The sequence below is a fragment of the Hemicordylus capensis genome, chromosome 1 (assembly GCF_027244095.1).
Source record: "Hemicordylus capensis ecotype Gifberg chromosome 1, rHemCap1.1.pri, whole genome shotgun sequence".
Taxonomy (NCBI): domain Eukaryota; kingdom Metazoa; phylum Chordata; class Lepidosauria; order Squamata; family Cordylidae; genus Hemicordylus; species Hemicordylus capensis.
Genome location: NC_069657.1, coordinates 189,956,574 through 189,974,459, shown reverse-complemented (window position 1 = coordinate 189,974,459; position 17,886 = coordinate 189,956,574). Strand labels below are relative to the sequence as shown.

Genomic DNA, 17,886 nt, shown 5'->3' with positions numbered 1-17,886 from the left:
GATGCAGTGAAATGAGGTTGCAGGAACATTCACACGTGTTGCAGGCTCACACACTTAGGTAGTTCAAGATCTCATTGCCAAATGTTTTATAGCTGCTTCCCTCATACACAAATGGAAATCTTATGTGAATTTAACTAAAGGTTTATTCAGCAGCAACTCAATTTTCTCTTTCTCCTTTTCCTCCCTTTTCCTTTCTGACTCCTCCCCGCCACATTCTCCAGTATCCCCTCTGGTAGGGATGTGCATGAACAGGTTTGATGCCTCCTTTGGGAAGTGCCAAACTGCCTTGGGTGCCCTCAGCTAAACCAGTTCGGTGGGGAGGGGGAAAGCTCCCTTAAGAAGCAGATCAGCAGGTCCTTACCTGCTGCCCCGCCACTTTTCTGGGCACGGTGCTCACTCTAGCAAAGGCCAAGGAGGCTGCAGTGCTGTTCCCTGCAGCCTGCACGCGCAGCATCAACACACATATGGCCGCCATGCATGTGAGCCGTTTGTGCACATCCCTACCCTCTGGGACAAATTTCTTAAACAAACAAACAAACAAACAAACAAACAAACGGCAAAAGATTACTGGATAGAATACAACACAACAACAAATATTTATATATTTTCAACAAAAGTTCCCAAAGTGGATACAACAGATGGGAGTTATCATTTCCAAATTCTCCGCAAACAAGAGTCCTGATGGCTGCAAAAAGAATTACTTTTTTACCCTTTCACCAACAATTTAGCATTTATTGATGGAAGTACTCAAAACTTCAGCAAAGGGGCCCAAGGCCGCAGACGAGGTAAAGCTTAGAGAAGGTCCATGAGGAACTCTTGTGAGGAACAGGGCAGAACTCAGTGAAGCTGTTGTGTGGCCATGGATTGGGCTTTTTAGTGGAGAAGGTGAAAACAAATAGTATACTGGGCCCAGAAGTTCCTGTCATCAACTTTGAGCCCCTAGAGCAGTTTTTGTCTTTGGAAAACAATGACTTAGGCCTGGTCTACTCATGTAGCAAAATGAGTTAATAGAATTCTGAAGAGGTAGAAAGGAATGTACCACCGTGGCTACCAGGGGCTGCTGCCAGGTGCTGTTGGAGTCACCCTCTATCCCAACACCCACAAAAGCCTCCGAATGTAAAAGGGTGGGAGACTCTTACCTGCTATCTTCTTCCTTCCCTGCTGCCAGTCCTCTCCTTTATGGAAGCAGTCTTGAGCTATGTCCTTCTCAGCTTTCCACCCCCTAAATGCCAAATATAGCCTGTCAAGCCACACATCCAAAAGGGATCTCTCATAAGAACCAAAGACTCTTGCAGGGGTGGAGCTACACCTCAGTCACCATGACGACCGAATCACATCCTGATGAATTGCTTGCTGGTGGGTTGAGCCTGTGGTGCTCTTCCTTGCCCTACCAGGCAGGCTTGCTTTCAGCAAGCTCACCGGTCACTCCCCTATTGGTTCTGGATGTGTCGAGAGATGGCTCTAGAGTAGGTGAGTTGGCCATGTGGCCACCAATGGGTGGTGATACTGGACAGCCACTTCAGGATTCTACCACCTCATTCTGCTGTATATGTAGTTCTGGTCTTAGTGCAGTACTCTTCAGATTTGCTGTCACACTAAATTGTTTGCCAAAGAACCTACATGTGTTTTAGGGGATTCTGGGGATGATTCTATAGCACAGTCTAAGTTCACATGGGATGCTGGCTAAGCTCGTGAGACCTTGAAATTGCCACAAACACAGCTTTGAAAAGTCCTAGTTTAGTCTAGGGGTGCTTTATGAACTTATGTAGTCACCTTATATTGAACCATTGATCCATCTCAGTCAGTATTGTCTATGCTGGTGCTTTCACAGCCTGGCCAGGGAATGCACCTTCTGCATGCAAAGCATGTTCTCTGCCACTAAACTACAGCCCTCCCTGGCTCTCACCCATCTGATCAAAGCTCCATGAATGAACGGTTCTTATTGAAATGTTAGGTTTCACTGCTGAGAGTTATCAGCACACAGCAATAATTGGGCAGATAGGTGTCTACACTTTGTGACCAAACTGTTTTGCCATTACTGTTTTAATTTTTGTACTACACGGTGGGCACAAGAGACATGATATTTGATCCATTCTCCCCTTCCCCAGAAACTGTATCTTTAAATGGCCAAGCTATGAAGCAATTCTCACGATCTCCAAAATGCGGGCAAAGGGAGCCCAGCCCGCTCTTTGGCGATGGTGAGAACCACCGGGCTTGCAGGTGAGCTCGGTGTCCTCAAAGTGGGTAACCTGCTTACAGAGCCCTCCCCTTAGAAGAGGTTAGCGGAGCAAGCGCTCTGCTAACCCCGTCTATTTGATAGTGTGTTGCTGTGGCGTGGCTCCATGCCGTGGCAACACATGAGGAGACTTCTGCCAGGAGGCTGAAAAAAGCCTCCCGGCCCTGGGGGTCTCTCCAGGATGTCCCACGCACTCACACGGGACATCCTGGAACTTCCAATCCCCACAGCCCCCGCCGGCTCCATGACGGAGCTGGCAGTCGTGTGGGCAGCCAATCCGGCCGCCCAGGGCTCCCGGTCTGATTGTCTGCGGGGAGAGCAGGCTAAACCTGCTCTCCCCACTAACCCGCTCTCGGCGCGTCTCACATATCGTGAGACTTGCCTCAAAGTTTCATTGTTTTGACAAACCCACTTGTACCCAATTGGGAGGCATTTTGTTATAGTTTCTCTTTAAATCTGTGCTTGTTCCCAGAGCTCAAAAACAAGCTCAGTTCACTCCATTATATGCTGTTCTGTGATGCACATAGTGTATCTCCTCACACAATAAATCAACCCACACCCTTAAGAGCAGTGAAACATCACCTCCAATATTAATTCTCTTGTCAGGGATATATCCTCTTACATGGAGCACTGAAAAACAGATATTCTGCTTCAGAAATCATATCACCCTCTCAGGATTCCACAGGAAACTCTGTAAAGTCCATAATAAACTTTGTTCTTCCTTTAAACCACAGGATAGTTTTCAAGATTATTACCATTTGCAGCAGATTGAGGAGAAATTGTGCTATTTATCGAGCTCATAATCAAACTACAAGAAAGCACAAGGCCAGAGTTGCCTCATTAAAGTCAATGAAACTGGTTCAGGAAGGGGTTTAATTATTATGATCTTTTTAATGCATACCTGTGTTGTAAACAAAGTACTCTAAGATATCACACAATCAGGCAAAATTAGCTAAATGACTTTGTGAAACACAGAGCTCTTATAGACCAATTTGGCAATGCTTGAAAGGTTGTTTACCTGATAAAGGATACAGAATCATAGGGCTGAAATGGACTAGAAAGTTATTAAATTAAAGCAAAGATCTTTGTTTTACAGGATAACTATGGGTGTGGCAGTTCCAACTGAGCTCCAAAGAGTGAGGATATTCGATGTCCCATGATGTTCGTGCCATTGGGGCATGAGACCTGATGTCTAGTCTGAGATATTATATTGACTCACAAAATCGTAACCATGGAAACACAATTTGGCTAGGTCCTTCTTGCTCCAGTCCACTACCTGCATAGGTTGCGGAGGTAACAGCACTCATCATATGCCCAGAGGCACATGTTACCATATTCTTCTTAAACATTAAAGTTACACTGATCTGCACATTTCTATTGCCATCAGGCTACACAGGTAGCAGATTTGAGCATGGAGGACCTAACCAAATTGTGTTTCCGTGCTGATGATTTGGTGAGCCAATGTAATATCTCAGACTGGACATCAGGTCCCATACCCCTATGGCATGAACTTCATGGGCCATTGAATGTCCTCATTTTTTGGAGCTCAGCTGGAACTGCCACACCCATAATTAATTATCCCATAAACCCAAGGTTTTTTGCTTTAATTGTCTTGCCTTTTAAAATGGAAGGCGCTATAGTGGTATGAACAGGACAGAGCAAGCCTATGTTCAATAAATGAAAATTGCCGCCTTCAAATAATTTTTTGCTCCAGTGAGGAAAGAGGCAATTCTTCTTCTTACTGGTGTGTGAGCAGGCTGGCAAGCATGGTGGTGGTGGTGGCGGCAGCAAGAGCAGAGTGGCACTGGTGACAACTAGAGTGGTGGCCAAAGCAGGGCCAGCAGTGGCCAGAACAGGGCCAGTAGTGGTTGGAGCAGGGCCAGCCATGATTGAAGTGGGGCTTGGTGGCAACTGGAGTGGCGCTGGAGCATGGCCAGCGGCAGCTGAAGCAGGGTCGGTGGTGGTGCTGGAGTGGGGCTGGTGGCCAGTCTGTGTAGACAATGCTGAGCTAGATGGACCAATGGCTGATTCGGTATAAGGCAGCTTCCTATGTTCCTAGGAGTCAACAGCATTCCATCATGTTATTTCACCTGACCCCCTAACCCTTCTGTGGCTTCTCAAAGCTTTCCCTTTGCACTAGAAGAGGCATTTTTACACTCAGTTTCCCATGGTGGCCAACCAGACACTTCCAGGGAGCCCAAAAGTGGGGCATGTAAGCACATGGCCTTCTCTCACTTTTGGCTTCCAGAAACTGGTATTCAGTGGCATACTGCCTCTGAACTGGTATAAGAACAGAATAACAGAATCTGACCTTGGTGTCAAATTTTAAGATAGATAGATAGATAGATAGATAGATAGATAGATAGATATTAGTACAGTACACACAAGGCAGTTCACAAGGTCATATTAAATAAGAAGAGCAAATATTTCAGGAGGGGAAAAAGCCAGGCTGGATAAGAGTTTTGATATTAAGTGGGAAACCCCTACTTTATTTCTGATAACAACCCTCAATTTGTGTCAGTTCTTTTTTAGTTGTGTGTATGCCTTTTGAGCTGTGTTTTGTGATGAAAATGATCATTAGTGGTCTCTTCTGTAAACCTCCCCAAGTCCTTGGTGTAGCTGGAAAACAAAAAGATACTTTTTCACTTTGGTATAAATGAGAGAACATACAGATAATTATATTCCTTTCATTTGAAGCTGTCAGAGCTAAGATAGGCATGATCTGTTGCTGCTGAAGAAAGCTTCATGGCTCAGTTAACATTTTGCTTTGTGAATTCAGCCCTTCATTATAATATCTCATTCACAAAAACATCCTAGAGCCTGGCAATTACAGCAAGAAAGATGCCTATCGAATCTCCCTTTCTTAAAATGCCATGACCCAGAAGGACTAAAAAGAATGTAAAGCGAGAGATAGCCATGCAGCACAAGGCACATCATATTTGTGTGTGCACTCACGCTGTGGAGTGATGTAAGAAATCTTCTGTAATCCTATAAAGAATTTCTGATGCCTTAATACCAATTAAAAGAAAAGTTCAGTAGAGCGCTCTGCCTGGCTGATTCAGCTATCTTTTCCCACAAATGGCAGAGAAGATTTACTGGCAGTTCTTTTGTGCATATCGCCCACTATGAGATCTAAGAAACCAGGAGTAGGTCTGCCTTTAACACGGGATGCCACTGGTTGCACACACCACAGCCTTAATTCAGACATTATTTTGTACAATTGTACATGTCTGTACATTCGTATATGTGTGTGAATGACTTTGCTTGCATTCATTTTTAAAGTAAATCTGGGTACAGACCCTTCAGATCTAGGGCACAGGTAGAAACTGTAATGCTGTACCTGCATTCAGTATAGTGTGTAAATATCTCTACCTGTGTAGTATACACACACATAGGGATGCTGAACATAACTTGTGAATAGGGCTCATGAAAGGGCCCTATGCAGACTGGCAGAGCCAACTCACGGTTCCCTTGCTGCCGTACTCATGAATGGGAATTGTGGCAACACAGTACAAATAGCCAAGCTGGCAGTGAGTTAGGAGCGCATGGCCTGGCAACCGTAGAGCCAACTGCATTCACTCAGCGGCTCACCCAAGAGCTGCTCCCACTCAGTGGCGCTATTACCCCTGGATTTTGGGGCCAAAATCCAGGGCCCCCACATCCTCTTTGGGCCCCAAATCCTCTTTAGTCTGTCCTGGGTGGTGTGGTCACCTCTGGCCCTCACTGCGCCAGGTGGCTGAGTGTGATTATGACTTTAGAGACAGAGGGGGGAGTGGGGAAAGAATTAGGTGGGATGGGGATATGTTCAGTTGAGTCTTGAAATGTTTCTGCGAATGCATATTTGCATGAATTGAAATATACCTGTTTTATATTCTTATATCCTTGGGAGTTCAGTTGCTGCATGTGCCCTCAAGAACCCATGTGTTAAAAATACTGAATGTGTCACAGTGTGTGTTTGTGTGTGTGTGTAGGGGGATGATGCTTAACTTGCAGCGGGGGGTGGGGGTGGGGCTCCTCCAAAGGCCTTTGTGTCCAGACACCAAAAGTACCTAGGTGCACCTCTGCTCCCACTCTCCACTGGAACAGTTAAAAGGACCTGCAGTCTTGGGGGTAAGGGAGGATATTCTCCCCCAGAACAATGCCATGTGCTGGAGGGGGTGGAGGTGAGAGCAGTGTCATTATATGAGGAGGTGGAGGTGAGAGCAGTGTCATACAGCCTCGGCTGTATGTAAGCCAAGGCAGCTCACATAACATAATACAGAATAATTGTACTGTATTACATTATAATACAATTGTATTATTTGGCTGGCGATCCCTCTGGGCTGAAAAGCAAGACTAATGCAGACTGACTGTTTCTATCCAAAGTCAGAAATGAAGACAACAAGGTAGTACTCTCCCACTGTGCTTAAATCCTCAGCCCTGGCCTTGTCCTTTCCAACACTTCTTGCCTTCTTACCAGGCTTGCAGGCAGTCTAGAAGTTCCGGGTGAGGGACAGGCACAGAAAAGTAGGGGGAGCAGACACCTTGCAGCCTGTAGCCTTATACTTATATGTAAGAAACTGGAGGGCGGGGGCAGAGAAAAATTAGGAAGGAGGCCCAGCCTAGCGCCCCCCTCCCCAAGCACAGGTCTGTTTCTAATCCACTCTGTCCTCAAGTTAAAAAATAAAAATGGAACAAAAATGTGGTCATCTGTTGTGGGAAATCTGAAGTGTAGGACCAACTAGGGTCAACTCAACATGCCTCTGAATAAAGCGAGCAATACTCCTGTATATGCATAGAATGATGTTGCAAATGTGAAAAGGTTGATTTCTTTGAAATGCATAATTTGGCCTTATTATTATACAGTTTGTGATTTCTTTGGTGCAGACCTCCAGATCCATTGCTCTCATGTGATACACAAAGGAGATATGTACCTTGTACTGGGGTTGCCAACCCTCTAGGGTTGGCCTGAAGGCTCCAGGAATTGGCACCCATCTCCAGGTGTCTACTGAAAGCGATCCTGGAAATTCTAATGGCTCTATACTGTGACAAATATTGATAAAGAAATCTCCAGGAATAGCTTCAGTTGTAGTTGGCAGGGTTAAGGTTAGTTTGAGGGTGGTCTTCAAGCTGCTGCTGCTTGCTGCTGATTTGTTCATGGCATTCAATGATTTCAACCTGGTGCTTATTCTTTGCTGCCTTCATAGTATATTCTTAGTGTTCTGAGTCACCTGGAGTATAGGTATTTGTTCTATAAGAAGGCAGCCAACAAATTCAATCATAATAAAGATAATTTGAATTATTAATTCTGCTCTGCTGTTTGAGAGAGTACGTTCTCTCCATTAACAACCATGGAAGCTAATTATCCATCTAGCTGGTGGTTTAAAAAAATATTCATTTTAAGGTAGGTGATATATCTTTGTACGCTTCTGAAATATGAGGATCACATCTCTTTTATTATTATTTATATACTGCTTTTCAATGGGGAACCCCCATTTTCGAAGCAATTTACATAGCAAGAGGAATGAAAATATGAATCACAGTCACAGTCACAGTCTACAGCTCAGTCTAAAAAGAATCCCAAGGAAGACACCTACACAGGGGAGTAGCTAGGAGAGAGGAAGCCTGTGTTCGCCCCTCTCCCTGCTGGCCCCTCGGAGCGAGGGAGATAATGAAGAAAGCAGGGGTGTGTGGAGCTTGGGGCCCTTCAAGAGTTGAAGGGCCTGGGTTCTTTGAACCCGTTCACTCAGTTATAGCTATACCCCTGCACCTACAACAGTCTCTGGAAGGATGCTAAGCTGGGCTGAATAGAGACAGTTGTTTGACCTCTGCTAAATATAAGAGCATCACCTCTTTAAAGAGCCATCTAATGGCACAGCGGGGAAGTAACTTGCCTAGGGAGCAAGTGGTTGCTGGTTCAAATCCCCGCTGGTATGTTTCCCAGACTATGGGAAAGACCTATATCAGGCAGCAGTGATATAGGAAGATGCTGAAAGGCATCACCTCACACTGGAGATGGCAATGGTAAACTCCTCCCGTATTCTACCAAAGAAAACCACATGGCTCTTTGGTCACCAGGAGTCAACACTGACTTGACACAGAGGCGCACTAACCCCTGGACCTTGGGAACCCGGCCCAGTACTCCAAGGTCTGGGGCCGCCTCCAAATAGCCGGGGCCGGGGATCTCCAGCAGCCACCCTGTGCCCACCTCGCCAAAGCTCTGCTAAAAACAAACAACTCTTACCACGGCCGAGGGGTGGCCGCGGTGGGGGGAGCGGAGCAGTCTTTCTCCCTTCTCCCCCTTCCCCCGGCAGTGGTAGGGTGGGAGCAGGAGCAACGCTGCGCTCATCCTTCAGGCCAGCATCTTGAAGCAAATGTGAGGTGCACCTGTGCATAGATCATCGCAAATTACCAAATTACCTTGGTGCACCCCTGACTTGACAGCACAACCTTTTACCCCTTTTAAAGCTTCCTCTTTGCTTAGTCAGAGGGGTTGGGTTTTACATTGCTATTGTTTTGAGCTGGACTATTTATGTGTAATACATACAGTGTATCTCTGTGAAAGCATGTTTCACTGTAGAAATAATGGAGCTGCCATCTGGGGTAGATATCTGTCCATGTAAGGTTCAGAAGGGGAAAGGAACAACATTAGAAGGAAAGGGAACTTATAGCTCTTTCTCTCCCTTGTTCTCCTCCTTTCTCTTCTCTTGTTCCTTATCTTTGTCTTGTCTCTCCCTCCCTGCCCCCCTTAACCTCATGCTGATTTGTTTAGAATTACTGATGTTGCTTGTCTTACAACACCCCGGGTGTTGCATTACAGGAGAAAGCACTAGAATGCACACATCATTGCTACAGCACTAATTATTTCCATAGTCTGTTGCTGAAGTATCACTGCTCCCTGCTATTCAGACTCAGTGTCTGCTTCCCCGGCTTCACTCAGCAGATCAGCAAAGCAGTAAAACCACGCCGATGTTGGCAGCCTCAGATCCTAAAGGCCAGCTTTAAGTTCTGTCACTCTCATTTTAAGGCAGGCTGAAGGGACAGTCACATTGCATTATGGGATCCCCCCACCAATACTCAGAATAGCCCTGTGCAGAGTTAGAGCTTTGCCTGATCTTACTGTTCTTCTGTGTCTGTACTGCCGGCAAGAGCAGGGCATTTCCTTTCCTCCCATTGCCATGAACCCTTTGAGACAGCATGCAATATGAGAGAGATAGCTCTTGTGCCAGGCATACCAAGAATATGGGAAGCTGCCTTATGCTGAGTCAGACTATTGGCACATCGAGCTCAGCATTGCCTATGCGGGAAGGCAATGCTGCCACCAGATGTGGGAAGGCACTGTAGAGAGAATCTGAGATATTTCAACATTCACCACTTGCAGGAGGATGACTCCTTGTGGATAAGACAGAATCAACTGTGTGCCTTGTAGGTAGCTTGATGCAGCTGCCACATCTGTCCCCTGTAGACCCACTTGTTCAGAGGTTATTTAAAGAGAAAAGGCTAAACTCGCCTAGAGCCTGTGAGAGCAATACTCCCACTGACCCACACAGGGGCGGAGCCACCATTGGGCCAACGGGTTCAAAGAACCCGGGCCGCTGACCAATCAGGGGCCGCGAGAGCGGCCCCGATACGCCCCCCACGTCTGACATCAGACGCAGGGAGGCAAGTTTAGCTCCCAAGCAGGGACCGTGTGGCCCCTTCAGGAGCTAAACAAAGGCTGGCGCTGCATTTGCAGTGCCAGCCAGTAGCGACTCTCCTTGCAAAGGCAGGGAAGAGTCGCTCCTGGCTGCGCACTGCGAATGCAGCACCAGCCTAACTAGCTCCTGAAGGGGCCACACGGCCCCTTCAGGAGCGAAAAGACTGGTGCTGCCTTCGCAACACAGCCCAGGAGTGGCTCTTCCCTGCAGGGGAAGAACCAGCACCAGCCTTCGTTTCAAGAGCAACTGAGAGTCTCTCTCGGACGAACGGAGCCTCCAGGCTCCATTCGGCCAGACCATGCCCCCATGTCTGACGTCAGATGTGGGGGCGTGGCTAGCCCCAGCGTCTGATGCCAGACACGGGGGCAGGATCAGCAGGGCCGCGGCGGTGGCCGCACACAGGCCACCAGCAGTCCCGGTATGCCACTGGACCCACCCCTCTCTGATTCTGAATGCCTCTTTCAAAGGCCTTGCAGGGGTTGCAACTTCTTATTCTTATATTAGAATTCACAGTTGGAGGACCACGGCTCAGTAGTAAAGCAAATGCTTTGCTTCAAGATCCCATGTTTAATCCTCCCATTAAAAGGATCTCCAACTAAAAGCTCTGGAAAAAGCCTACATCTTGGAGAGCTGCTGCAGATCATTACCTGATTCAGTATAAGGGACTAACACACAGCCATGATGAGAAAGGAAAACCTGAGGGGTACAGGTAGCCATTAGTACTGTAAAGGTAAAGCAAAGTGTGCCATCAAGTCGATTTCGACTCCTTGCTCCCACAGAGCCCTGTGGTTGTCTTTGGTAGAATACAGGAGGGGTTTACCATTGCCTCCTTCCGTGCAGTATGAGATTATGCCTTTCAGCATCTTCTCATATCGCTGCTGCCTGATATAGTACCAGTGGGGATTCGAACCTGCAACCTTTCACATTTCCCTGCTGCGCCACTTATTTACTCGTATATCCATCTACATACGTTCTGCATCATGATCATAGGGTCGCTACATGATAAATGTAAGGAATATGGAGTGAATATTGCATTCGTCTAAAAAAAAATTTAAGCTGACTACTTCTGTAGTACTCAGTCCTGTATCAGTGTCTCCTGAAAGTGTAACTGAGTTGAACCTTGGTGATTTGAACACAATTGCTCAGAGACAGGCAGATAGGTCATGTGCATAGCCTAGAGGGCTTGCCTCACAACTGGTGGGTGGTGTTGTCATCTTGAATATTATCACTTCTCCAAGTCCCATTTCTTATAGCAATGCTTTTTCGGAGTGTAGAAATGGTACCTGTTCTCTGTTCCATGTTCAGGGTCTACTGTGCAATGTGGTGTGAAGAATGCTACTCACAAGGAGGCTCCAAACTCGGAACTCTACAGGACAGAAGCAGTGGTAGTGTGGCAGACACAGGCACACCTCAGTTATTATATAAGGAACAGGGAAATGCATGGATTTCCACTATCAGCTGGCACAGATGCTCAGTTCTGGTGGTTCAAACACAATACAGTTGGTCCATGCAAAATGGCCTATGCATGCCTACACAATTTGTGGCCTGCTAAGCTGGAGGCAACCTACCAGCCATGTATTGTAACCTATCAAGCACTTAAGAACTTGACACGCACACACCCCTGTTCTGTTGTCTGTAGCAGGCAACAAAAACAGGTTTAGCAAAACCCTAGTGGGCTGCCATGCTTATGGCAATATTCTTGCGACCCAGACCACTAAAATACTGGCAGATTGACAACCTTACAGTGCAACAGAAGTTTCCGCTCACACTCCTTCCATGGGGCCATTGTTATCTGCTATTATGTCTACTGCTGTTGCTATGAGGGGCTGCAGTATACAGGTGGCCCTCGTTATTTGTGGGGGTTCCGTGCTCACCTATAGGTGCAAATACAGAAACCACTAATAACGAAACCTTGAGTCAGTAGGAATTGGGGAGGGGGGGTTAGGTTCCTAACTACAAGAGCGGGGGCAAAAAAGCAAGGGGGCAGAAATAAGAGAAGAAAAACAACCATATTCTCCAGGTCTCCGGCTCTCCAGCAGTGCCCCCCAAATCCATGAAAATGGTTGAATATTTGACTGTTATTTTAAGAGCCACAAAATGGCTCTCTGCTGGAAAATGACAGAAGTAATTTCTGGCCCCTCAGAACTATGGATAGGCAAATTTTACCTACTTTGCCACCCACAGATAATGAAACTGGGTCTCTGATCCAAACGCGGATACGCAAAACCGCAGATACAGAGTCTGCGGATAATGAGGGCAACTTGAAATTCCTATAGTTGTGCCATCGCCTAACAAAGGCAAGATAGACTCTCCAGTGACTGCATGCAAAAAGTCCAGTAGTCTTGGCTGGTGTTGCCTCTTCCATATAGGGTGAGTTAAGTTCTGACAGGTTTGCTTGGATTGTAGCATCTGTTCTATTTCTCAGCAAAGGGTTTTTTTGGAAATGGCCCATATGAATGGCCCTGAAGAGGCTCGTTCTGACTGTTCCTAGTCTCAGATAAAATACACAGCAGGCAAAGAAATAAAGAGTTTTCAAGTGAAGTTTGAACAAGAAAATGGTTCTGAGTTTCAGACCTTTTCAAGCAGTGGCAAAAGTGAAACAATTTGCTAACAAAGTTTACTGTACAATTGGCTGGTTTGGACAATACTGTCCAACTGCCCCTCTTCCACATGATTAGGAACATGAATGTGCATGGCGCATTTCCTCTTGTCACTCCTTTGCCTAACCACATGAGGCGTCAGTTCATCTGATGTGCCCCTTCAATTTAAATAGTAGTTTAAAGTATTTAAATGGCCGTGGAGGTGTGATTTGGATAGGGCCATTGTTCCACACACCCATGGTTTGACAGTGGCATGATGGTGCACTGGAAAGGGTGCAGGGTTTGCATGCTTATGTCCCTAATTGTGTGGAAGCCAACTGGACGATGTGTTCCAAACCAGCCCATGATCTCCTTGCCCTTCTTAGAAAGGTGGTGGTGCTAGTGCATTGCTGGAAAAACAACAAAAAAGAGTCTTTTGGCACCTGCCACTGCCTTAGTGGGCTCTGGTCCATAAAGGCTTATGCCGCAAAGAATGTGTTAGTCGACTCTGATGTTCTTTTCCTTTGGTTTCCTGTGAGTGAATTGGGAATGAGACTCCCTCTTTGAAACCTGATTATATAATTTTAATTTTAATTTTAAAAGCAAATGTGATGAATTAAATTCCTTAAGCTGATAGCTAGTTGCATTATGTTGTTGTTCAGCTGGGACTGAACAACATAATACAACAGTTCAAATGCATAAATAAATGGAAATTATATTTCTATAAGTTTTTAGAGTGTTGGACTAGGACTGGTGAGACCAGAGTTCAAACCCTTATTCAGCCATGAAACTCACTGGGTGACTCTGGGGCAGTCACTTATTGCTCAGCCTAACCTATCTCACAGGGTTGTTGCAAGGATAAACATAAACTATATATAGCACTCTGGGCTCCTTGGAGGAAGGATGGGATATAAATGTAAAAAAAAATGAAATCAATTTATAAATTAAGGCCATGATTCTATGCACACTTACTTGAGAATGAGCCCTATTCTACATAGTTGCTGACATCTGGACAAATAAAGCACGGTGCTTCTGAAAAATTCCAGACTCATGCTGCATCCGTGCTACAAAAGGGGAGGAGATGAACTTTAATAACTTCCACTTCCCTGGAAACACTCTGTGCCACCCAAAAATATGTCACTGAGAGCTACGCAATCCTCAGGGACATTTTTGGGGCCACTTCTGGAAATTTGGCCCCCTTTCTGCTGCATGAAAAGTGAAGCTGAACTAGTTACATAAGAATATAAGAACAGCCCTGCTGTATCGGGCCCAAGGCCTGCCTAGTCTAGCATCCTGTTTCACACAGTGGCCCACCAGATGCCTCTGAGAAGCCCACAGGCAGGAGCTGAGGTCATGCCCACTCTCTTGCTGTTGCTCCTCTGCAACTGGTATTTAGAGGCATCTTGCCTCTAGGACTAGAGGTGGCTGATAGACATCAGACTAGTAGTCACTGATAGACTTGTCCTCCATGAATTTGTCTAAGCCCCTTTTAAAGTCATCCAAGCTAATGGCCAACACCACACCCCATAGCAAAGAATTGTTGAACTCTTCAAAAGTACCATTGCTTCTTCTCCCATAGCACCAATGCTTCATTGATCTGAATGTCAGCCAGTGAGATTTATTTCTGGGAGGCATTCATAGGATTAGACTATAAGGCCTGTGAAATTTATTTCACAATCCTGTTACAAGTCATACATTTTTTAAAAATGTCATTTTAATATATTCATTTCAGGTCTCAGGGGTGGAGGGTGGGGTGGCAAAGACAAGTCATGAGGGGAGGTACAATTCAACAGTGAAAAGTAGGTCTTTGAACCTTTCATGGCAAGGTTCAAAGATCTGCTTTTGGAAATCTTCAGCATTAAATTGCCAAAATGCAGTGTATTTTAAAAGCACGTTGTAATACATTCTTTAATACCTCATAGGAGCCAGAGGTGTAGGTGCTTCTGAGGAATAATTGCATGTGATCTATAACATAAAGGGGGATACCATTCTTCCCCTACACTTCCTAAACGGCTCCCCTGTGCCTAACACAAACTAAAATGGCTTCATTATATATTTAACTAAGCATTTCCCCTTAAGAAAGATGCAGTGCCTGTGAAACTGGTTTTTCAAAAATAGTTGCTCTGTTTGGAGAGTTAGCTATTCAGCATATGAGTTCAGTTTCTCAGTCATGCGAGAAACGGTTAGTGACAGCAGTTAAAATTGAAAGTAATACCAAGTTAGTAACAACAGTATGGATGAAAGATGTCATAGGGCTGGTTTGAACAATACTTTCCCCCCTCAGACCAGCTCATGTGATTAAGAAGGAGAATGTACCAAGAGTACACCAATTCTTTTATTTTGTGTGGTGGGGTATGGTCCAACTTGGTTCAGGTTAATCACATGGGCCAATGTGAGGAGGAAATAAGTTGTTCTGGTAAGAACTAAATTGCCTACTTTCCTTTCACTATAATCTTAATTGATAATTACCATGAGTTAGCCCACTTGCACCTCAAACATTCATGCATCCGCCATCTTGAATTAGGGTGGATGACATCATCACAAACTACACCCTTGAGCTGTCCCTGTGTGTCCCTACACCTGTACCAAATGTGGTTTAGATCAGTCCACAAGTTAGCCTACTTGCACCTCAAACATTCATGCGTGCACCATCTTGAATTGGGCTGGATGACATCCTTACAAACTATACCATTGGGGCATTCCTGTGTGTCTCTATTGCTGTAGAAAATTTGATTCAAATTGGTTAGGTGGTTCACAGGTTAGCCCACTTGAACCTCAAATGTTCACATGTCCGCCAACTTGAAATGGGGTGGATGACATCATCACAAACTATGCCGCTGATATTTCCCTATGAGTCCCTACAGCTGTAACAAATTTGGTTCAGATTGGTTAGGCAGTTCACAAATTAGCCCTCTTGCACCTCAAACATTCAAACATCTGCTATCTTGAATTGGGATGGATGACATCATCCCAAAATACACCATTGAGGTGTCCCTATGTGTCCCTACAACTATACCCAATTTGGTTCATATTGGTCCAGGCATTGCTAAATTGATAAGAGGATACAGGCACACACAGAGAGAATGCCGGGTGATCTCATAAGCTTACTTTCCTTAAGGAAAGTAGACTTAAAATATAATCCAAACTGGCCCATAGCAGTTGAAGAGCTGGTCGTGTGGTAGCAAGCATGACTTGTCCCCTTAGCTAAGCAGGGTCTGCCCTGGTTGCATATGAATGGGAGGCTAGGTGTGAGCACCATAAGCTATTCCCCACAGGAGATGGAACTGCTCTGGGAAGAGCAGTTCCCTCCTTGGCATCTCCAAGATAGGGCTGAGAAAGATTCCTGCCTGCAACCTTGGAGAAGCCGCTGCCAGTCTGGGAAGACAATACTGAGCTAGATAGACCAATGGTCTGACTCAATATATGGCAGCTTCCTATGTTCCTATGTTACAATTTTGTAATTGGTTATCAGTTTAATCATGAGGATTAAATATCTCATTGTAAAAATAGTGGTTACAGGATGACTCTTGGGGGGAAGCTCAAACACTGGGTAAAAACAGCTTATAACATGTAGACAATGGCAAAGAGAATAAAAAGCAGAGATGCTTAAGATTCATAAAGCAAAGTGCAAGCCTGGGGGGGGGGGGAAGTTGTCCACTGGCAAAAGTAAAGCAGTAGAGATAGCATGATACACATTTTAAAAATTAAACATTTTAAAGTGCTATAGATTTCAGGGGGTGGGGTTTAAACACAGGCTTAGCCCTTCTAATGAAATCAGTGAACTGTAAGTGTTTGATTTTGGCTGGGCAGTGCCTAGATTACCTACAGTATGTGTATATAAATTGGATGTGGAGGAGGGGATCTGGGCCTTCCACTTAAAGCAAGATGTTTTCCCGAAACTGCTCCATACCAAGAAGCCATTTTATGAATCCAACATCAAACACCAGGAGTTCAGAAAGGCTGGAGAACCCATGACATTTTGGGGGAAATTACACATTAAAATCTCATACTTCAGTAAAGTAACAGCACGAACCATTTAGCTGGTGATAAAACCCTTTCCCTTAAGCTTTTGCTGAGGAGGACTACAATTATTCTGGTATGAGTTTAAAAATAAAAATAAAAATTTTCCTCAAATCAGCTGTCAGACATTGCTTCCAGCTGGAGCGTTCATGATGTGATAAAATTAGAATGATGAAAAGAAAACACATTTGACACAAATAGGCTTGATGTAAAAAGTCATACTTCACATTGCTGCATTGCTCCAACTGTGCTTCTGGTGTGCAATAGCCATGCTCCATACAATTCTCTTGTCACAACAGAATTCTTTGCTAAATGCGGACTCTTGGGTGGGACTTTTGTAATGGAAGAGAATGGGGCTAAAGGCACATACCTGATGAAGAGCATGCTTGAGGCTTTCAGAAATAATTTGCAAAGTTCACCAGGTTGAGAGAGGCCTGTAGGGAAATTCATAAACATTAAGTCAGAATTGTAAATGGAGGAAAAAAATAGGGCAGCAGGAAACCATGAAATAATGAGAAATCCATGCTGACTGCAAAAAGATCTAGCAGCCAGATATCTGCCCCCAGTAAATGGAAGTAGGGAATAAGAACTGAAATAGATAACTGCACTCACTGTGAGGATGAGTATTATATCTTTTAACAGAATGCACATTGTGGTGCTGGCTCATATGGCAAGTGGTACTAAACAATATGTTGTGGGAGAGGTCACCAGTCCCCATCAGGAATGTAACATCTATACCACCTCTACTTCTATGGAAATTTGGAGGCTGACAAAATAAATGCCAACTTTGTAAATGAAGATTTATGTAGGGCTTCTAACATCAGCGATATAGGAAGATGCTTAAAGGCTTCATATTATGCTGAACAGGAGATGGCAATGGTAACCCCCTCCTGTATTCAACCAAGGAAAACCACAGGGCTCTGTGGTCGCCAGGTGTCGACACCAACTCGACGGCACACTTTGCCTTTGCTAAGAAGCGCTATCACTTAGGTCCAAGGTTAAGGTGATCACAGTTTCCAGAGCTCCTTTGACATTTTCACCACACATAAGTCCCTTCCTTGCGTTCAGTAAAAACATAAGCCCGATTCAGACATTATGGTGTATGAGTGTGCACATCTGTACACTCATACATGTGTTTGTGTGAATGATTTTACCTGTGTTTTCATTTTTAAATCTATCTGAGCCAGCATAGTGTAGTGATTAGAGTGTTGGACTAGGACCGGGAAGACCTGAGTTTGAATCCCCATTCAATCCTCATTCAACTCACTGGGTGACTCTGGGCCAGTCACGTATCTCTCAGCCTAACCTACCTCACAGAGTTGTTGTGAGGATAAACATGACCATGTACACTGCTCTGAGTTCCTTGGAGGAAAAG

The 17,886-nt window shown here is 45.1% G+C and overlaps 1 protein-coding gene and 1 long non-coding RNA gene across 15 annotated transcripts in view; one reads left to right on the top strand and one right to left on the bottom strand.

Annotated features, from left to right (window-relative positions):
- KCNH7 (potassium voltage-gated channel subfamily H member 7) overlaps nt 1–17,886 on the top strand; it is a 440,460-nt gene that overhangs the window by 134,713 nt on the left and 287,861 nt on the right. The window lies entirely within an intron of this gene.
- The window catches only part of LOC128329883 (uncharacterized), a 51,796-nt gene continuing 38,624 nt past the window's right edge, over nt 4,715–17,886 (bottom strand). Inside the window, exons 7-8 of the long non-coding RNA XR_008309837.1 lie at nt 16,882–16,945; nt 4,715–4,855 (exon numbers count right to left, since the gene is read on the bottom strand). This is a non-coding gene — a long non-coding RNA (uncharacterized LOC128329883). The remainder of the gene's footprint in view (nt 4,856–16,881; nt 16,946–17,886) is intronic.